Here is a 5000-nt window from a genome sequence, read left to right as displayed (position 1 = left end):
GTACAAAAAAGCCTACAGCACCTGGTATTCCCAGGCGGTCTTCCATCCAGGTACTAACTAGGCCCGACACTGCTTAGCTTCTGAGATCAGACGAGATCAGGCACATTCAGTGTGGTGTGGCCGTAGGCTCTGGGCCTAGTGAGTTTTGTACTTTTAAGCATCTAGTCGGCTAGACCTTGCAGTTTTAAAAGGCAATTGAGAAAGGGCTCACTTCCTGAACTTGGAGCACAAAAAAGCCTACAGCACCTGGTATTCCCAGGCGGTCTCCCATCCAGGTACTAACTAGGCCTGACACTGCTTAACTTCCGAGATCAGTCGAGATCGGGTGCATTCAGTGTGGTGTGGCCGTAGGCTCTAGGAATGCTAAGAATATTACTCTTATGCATTTGCATTTAGTAAGCTAAGCCATGCAGCCACTTGCAACATGATACCACGCTCATCGCTCGATCAGGCTCGATCAGGCGAGATATATAAGACTGGTGGGCCCATTCAGGACTCCTATGTCTGGTAGGATAACTTTAATTCATCCATCCTGTGTCTGTTGCAGGGAGGTGGAGAGAACAATCAACACAATAATGGTTTTCTTTCATGCCTCTTGAAGGACTCAATATTCTCTGTACTGCATTACATGTGAAAGTCGATTTATTACCCATGAACACACTACCTGTATGCTAATTCTATGTAAAAAGGTAGCTCCAGCCCTCATGATGTTGTCCAACATTTCCGCTATAAAACGGGATACAATTATTTTGGAAACATACCAAATTTGAAAAATAATTGAGAAGTTGCGCAATTACTAATCATGGAGCACAAAAAAAGCCTACAGCACCTGGTATTCCCAGGCAGTCTCCCATCCAGGTACTAACTAGGCCCGACCCTGCTTAGCTTCCGAGATTGGGCGCATTCAGTGTGGTGTGGCCGTAGGCTCTGGGCCTAGTGAGTTTGTACTTTTAAGCATCTAGTCGGCTAGACCTTGCAGTTTTGAAAGGCAATTGTGAAATGGCTCACTTCCTGAACTTGGAGCACAAAAAAGCCTACAGCACCTGGTATTCCCAGGTGGTCTCCCATCCAGGTACTAACTAGGCCCGACACTGCTTAGCTTCCGAGATCAGACGAGATCGGGCGCATTCAGTGTGGTGTGGCCGTAGGCTCTGGGCCTAGTGAGTTTTGTACTTTTAAGCATCTAGTCGGCTAGACCTTGCAGTTTTGAAAGGCAATTGAGAAATGGCTCACTTCCTGAACTTGGAGTACAAAAAAGCCTACAGCACCTGGTATTCCCAGGCGGTCTCCCATCCAGGTACTAACTAGGCCCGACACTGCTTAGCTTCTGAGATCAGATGAGATCAGGCGCATTCAGTGTGGTGTGGCCGTAGGCTCTGGGCCTAGTGAGTGTTGTACTTTTAAGCATCTAGTCGGCTAGACCTTGCAGTTTTAAAAGGCAATTGAGAAAGGGCTCACTTCCTGAACTTGGAGCACAAAAAAGCCTACAGCACCTGGTATTCCCAGGCGGTCTCCCATCCAGGTACTAACTAGGCCTGACACTGCTTAACTTCCGAGATCAGACGAGATCGGGTGCATTCAGTGTGGTGTGGCCGTAGGCTCTAGGAATGCTAAGAATATTACTCTTATGCATTTGCATTTAGTAAGCTAAGCCATGCAGCCACTTGCAACATGATACCACGCTCATCGCTCGATCAGGCTCGATCAGGCGAGATATATAAGACTGGTGGGCCCATTCAGGACTCCTATGTCTGGTAGGATAACTTTAATTCATCCATCCTGTGTCTGTTGCAGGGAGGTGGAGAGAACAATCAACACAATAATGGTTTTCTTTCATGCCTCTTGAAGGACTCAATATTCTCTGTACTGCATTACATGTGAAAGTCGATTTATTACCCATGAACACACTACCTGTATGCTAATTCTATGTAAAAAGGTAGCTCCAGCCCTCATGATGTTGTCCAACATTTCCGCTATAAAACGGGATACAATTATTTTGGAAACATACCAAATTTGAAAAATAATTGAGAAGTTGCGCAATTACTAATCATGGAGCACAAAAAAGCCTACAGCACCTGGTATTCCCAGGCAGTCTCCCATCCAGGTACTAACTAGGCCTGACCCTGCTTAGCTTCCGAGATCGGGCACATTCAGTGTGGTGTGGCCGTAGGCTCTGGGCCTAGTGAGTTTTGTACTTTTAAGCATCTAGTCGGCTAGACCTTGCAGTTTTGAAAGGCAATTGTGAAATGGCTCACTTCCTGAACTTGGAGCACAAAAAAGCCTACAGCACCTGGTATTCCCAGGTGGTCTCCCATCCAGGTACTAACTAGGCCCGACACTGCTTAGCTTCCGAGATCAGACGAGATCGGGCGCAATCAGTGTGGTGTGGCCGTAGGCTCTGGGCCTAGTGAGTTTTGTACTTTTAAGCATCTAGTCAGCTAGACCTTGCAGTTTTGAAAGGCAATTGAGAAATGGCTCACTTCCTGAACTTGGAGCACAAAAAAGCCTACAGCACCTGGTATTCCCAGGCGGTCTCCCATCCAGGTACTAACGAGGCCCGACACTGCTTAGCTTCCGAGATCAGACAAGATCGGGCGCATTCAGTGTGGTGTGGCCGTAGGCTCTGGTTCTTGTGAGTTTTGTACTTTTAAGCATCTAGTCGGCTAGACCTTGCAGTTTTGAAAGGCAATTGAGAAATGGGTCACTTCCTGAACTTGGAGTACAAAAAAGCCTACAGCACCTGGTATTCCCAGGCGGTCTTCCATCCAGGTACTAACTAGGCCCGACACTGCTTAGCTTCTGAGATCAGACGAGATCAGGCACATTCAGTGTGGTGTGGCCGTAGGCTCTGGGCCTAGTGAGTTTTGTACTTTTAAGCATCTAGTCGGCTAGACCTTGCAGTTTTAAAAGGCAATTGAGAAAGGGCTCACTTCCTGAACTTGGAGCACAAAAAAGCCTACAGCACCTGGTATTCCCAGGCGGTCTCCCATCCAGGTACTAACTAGGCCTGACACTGCTTAACTTCCGAGATCAGTCGAGATCGGGTGCATTCAGTGTGGTGTGGCCGTAGGCTCTAGGAATGCTAAGAATATTACTCTTATGCATTTGCATTTAGTAAGCTAAGCCATGCAGCCACTTGCAACATGATACCACGCTCATCGCTCGATCAGGCTCGATCAGGCGAGATATATAAGACTGGTGGGCCCATTCAGGACTCCTATGTCTGGTAGGATAACTTTAATTCATCCATCCTGTGTCTGTTGCAGGGAGGTGGAGAGAACAATCAACACAATAATGGTTTTCTTTCATGCCTCTTGAAGGACTCAATATTCTCTGTACTGCATTACATGTGAAAGTCGATTTATTACCCATGAACACACTACCTGTATGCTAATTCTATGTAAAAAGGTAGCTCCAGCCCTCATGATGTTGTCCAACATTTCCGCAATAAAACGGGATACAATTATTTTGGAAACATACCAAATTTGAAAAATAATTGAGAAGTTGCGCAATTACTAATCATGGAGCACAAAAAAGCCTACAGCACCTGGTATTCCCAGGCAGTCTCCCATCCAGGTACTAACTAGGCCTGACCCTGCTTAGCTTCCGAGATGGGGCACATTCAGTGTGGTGTGGCCGTAGGCTCTGGGCCTAGTGAGTTTTGTACTTTTAAGCATCTAGTCGGCTAGACCTTGCAGTTTTGAAAGGCAATTGTGAAATGGCTCACTTCCTGAACTTGGAGCACAAAAAAGCCTACAGCACCTGGTATTCCCAGGTGGTCTCCCATCCAGGTACTAACTAGGCCCGACACTGCTTAGCTTCCGAGATCAGACGAGATCGGGCGCAATCAGTGTGGTGTGGCCGTAGGCTCTGGGCCTAGTGAGTTTTGTACTTTTAAGCATCTAGTCAGCTAGACCTTGCAGTTTTGAAAGGCAATTGAGAAATGGCTCACTTCCTGAACTTGGAGCACAAAAAAGCCTACAGCACCTGGTATTCCCAGGCGGTCTCCCATCCAGGTACTAACGAGGCCCGACACTGCTTAGCTTCCGAGATCAGACGAGATCGGGCGCATTCAGTGTGGTGTGGCCGTAGGCTCTGGTTCTTGTGAGTTTTGTACTTTTAAGCATCTAGTCGGCTAGACCTTGCAGTTTTGAAAGGCAATTGAGAAATGGCTCACTTCCTGAACTTGGAGTACAAAAAAGCCTACAGCACCTGGTATTCCCAGGCGGTCTTCCATCCAGGTACTAACTAGGCCCGACACTGCTTAGCTTCTGAGATCAGACGAGATCAGGCACATTCAGTGTGGTGTGGCCGTAGGCTCTGGGCCTAGTGAGTTTTGTACTTTTAAGCATCTAGTCGGCTAGACCTTGCAGTTTTAAAAGGCAATTGAGAAAGGGCTCACTTCCTGAACTTGGAGCACAAAAAAGCCTACAGCACCTGGTTTTCCCAGGCGGTCTCCCATCCAGGTACTAACTAGGCCTGACACTGCTTAACTTCCGAGATCAGTCGAGATCGGGTGCATTCAGTGTGGTGTGGCCGTAGGCTCTAGGAATGCTAAGAATATTACTCTTATGCATTTGCATTTAGTAAGCTAAGCCATGCAGCCACTTGCAACATGATACCACGCTCATCGCTCGATCAGGCTCGATCAGGCGAGATATATAAGACTGGTGGGCCCATTCAGGACTCCTATGTCTGGTAGGATAACTTTAATTCATCCATCCTGTGTCTGTTGCAGGGAGGTGGAGAGAACAATCAACACAATAATGGTTTTCTTTCATGCCTCTTGAAGGACTCAATATTCTCTGTACTGCATTACATGTGAAAGTCGATTTATTACCCATGAACACACTACCTGTATGCTAATTCTATGTAAAAAGGTAGCTCCAGCCCTCATGATGTTGTCCAACATTTCCGCTATAAAACGGGATACAATTATTTTGGAAACATACCAAATTTGAAAAATAATTGAGAAGTTGCGCAATTACTAATCATGGAGC

General features: G+C 46.7%; 13 non-coding genes and 3 pseudogenes across 13 annotated transcripts; all 16 read right to left on the bottom strand.

Moving 5' to 3' along the window:
- Positions 1–9: 9 nt before the first annotated feature.
- LOC138540046 (5S ribosomal RNA) lies at positions 10–128 on the bottom strand. Its single transcript, XR_011288105.1, has one exon. It is a non-coding gene; the product is annotated as a 5S ribosomal RNA (ribosomal RNA).
- A 106-nt stretch (positions 129–234) lies between these two features.
- On the bottom strand, positions 235–353 carry LOC138538822 (5S ribosomal RNA). The gene has a single exon (XR_011286909.1). It is a non-coding gene; the product is annotated as a 5S ribosomal RNA (ribosomal RNA).
- A 464-nt stretch (positions 354–817) lies between these two features.
- LOC138545609 (5S ribosomal RNA) lies at positions 818–926 on the bottom strand (annotated as a pseudogene).
- Positions 927–1031: 105 nt separating this feature from the next.
- Positions 1032–1150, bottom strand: LOC138550196 (5S ribosomal RNA). Its single transcript, XR_011293954.1, has one exon. It is a non-coding gene; the product is annotated as a 5S ribosomal RNA (ribosomal RNA).
- Positions 1151–1256: 106 nt separating this feature from the next.
- On the bottom strand, positions 1257–1375 carry LOC138551016 (5S ribosomal RNA). Its single transcript, XR_011294755.1, has one exon. It is a non-coding gene; the product is annotated as a 5S ribosomal RNA (ribosomal RNA).
- A 106-nt stretch (positions 1376–1481) lies between these two features.
- On the bottom strand, positions 1482–1600 carry LOC138549127 (5S ribosomal RNA). Its single transcript, XR_011292912.1, has one exon. It is a non-coding gene; the product is annotated as a 5S ribosomal RNA (ribosomal RNA).
- Positions 1601–2063: 463 nt separating this feature from the next.
- Positions 2064–2172, bottom strand: LOC138546506 (5S ribosomal RNA; annotated as a pseudogene).
- A 106-nt stretch (positions 2173–2278) lies between these two features.
- LOC138548082 (5S ribosomal RNA) lies at positions 2279–2397 on the bottom strand. The gene has a single exon (XR_011291898.1). It is a non-coding gene; the product is annotated as a 5S ribosomal RNA (ribosomal RNA).
- A 106-nt stretch (positions 2398–2503) lies between these two features.
- On the bottom strand, positions 2504–2622 carry LOC138541075 (5S ribosomal RNA). The gene has a single exon (XR_011289091.1). It is a non-coding gene; the product is annotated as a 5S ribosomal RNA (ribosomal RNA).
- A 106-nt stretch (positions 2623–2728) lies between these two features.
- Positions 2729–2847, bottom strand: LOC138540045 (5S ribosomal RNA). The gene has a single exon (XR_011288104.1). It is a non-coding gene; the product is annotated as a 5S ribosomal RNA (ribosomal RNA).
- Positions 2848–2953: 106 nt separating this feature from the next.
- Positions 2954–3072, bottom strand: LOC138538821 (5S ribosomal RNA). The gene has a single exon (XR_011286908.1). It is a non-coding gene; the product is annotated as a 5S ribosomal RNA (ribosomal RNA).
- Positions 3073–3535: 463 nt separating this feature from the next.
- LOC138547145 (5S ribosomal RNA) lies at positions 3536–3644 on the bottom strand (annotated as a pseudogene).
- Positions 3645–3750: 106 nt separating this feature from the next.
- On the bottom strand, positions 3751–3869 carry LOC138548081 (5S ribosomal RNA). Its single transcript, XR_011291896.1, has one exon. It is a non-coding gene; the product is annotated as a 5S ribosomal RNA (ribosomal RNA).
- Positions 3870–3975: 106 nt separating this feature from the next.
- LOC138550382 (5S ribosomal RNA) lies at positions 3976–4094 on the bottom strand. The gene has a single exon (XR_011294137.1). It is a non-coding gene; the product is annotated as a 5S ribosomal RNA (ribosomal RNA).
- Positions 4095–4200: 106 nt separating this feature from the next.
- Positions 4201–4319, bottom strand: LOC138540044 (5S ribosomal RNA). The gene has a single exon (XR_011288103.1). It is a non-coding gene; the product is annotated as a 5S ribosomal RNA (ribosomal RNA).
- Positions 4320–4425: 106 nt separating this feature from the next.
- Positions 4426–4544, bottom strand: LOC138540522 (5S ribosomal RNA). The gene has a single exon (XR_011288566.1). It is a non-coding gene; the product is annotated as a 5S ribosomal RNA (ribosomal RNA).
- Positions 4545–5000: the final 456 nt, after the last annotated feature.

This window comes from Ambystoma mexicanum, unplaced genomic scaffold (assembly GCF_040938575.1).
Source record: "Ambystoma mexicanum isolate Mex_15411 unplaced genomic scaffold, UKY_AmexF1_1 Mex_scaf10, whole genome shotgun sequence".
NCBI classification, from domain to species: domain Eukaryota; kingdom Metazoa; phylum Chordata; class Amphibia; order Caudata; family Ambystomatidae; genus Ambystoma; species Ambystoma mexicanum.
The sequence above is the reverse complement of the archived record's forward strand: the minus strand, read 5'-3'. Positions and strand labels throughout refer to the sequence as shown.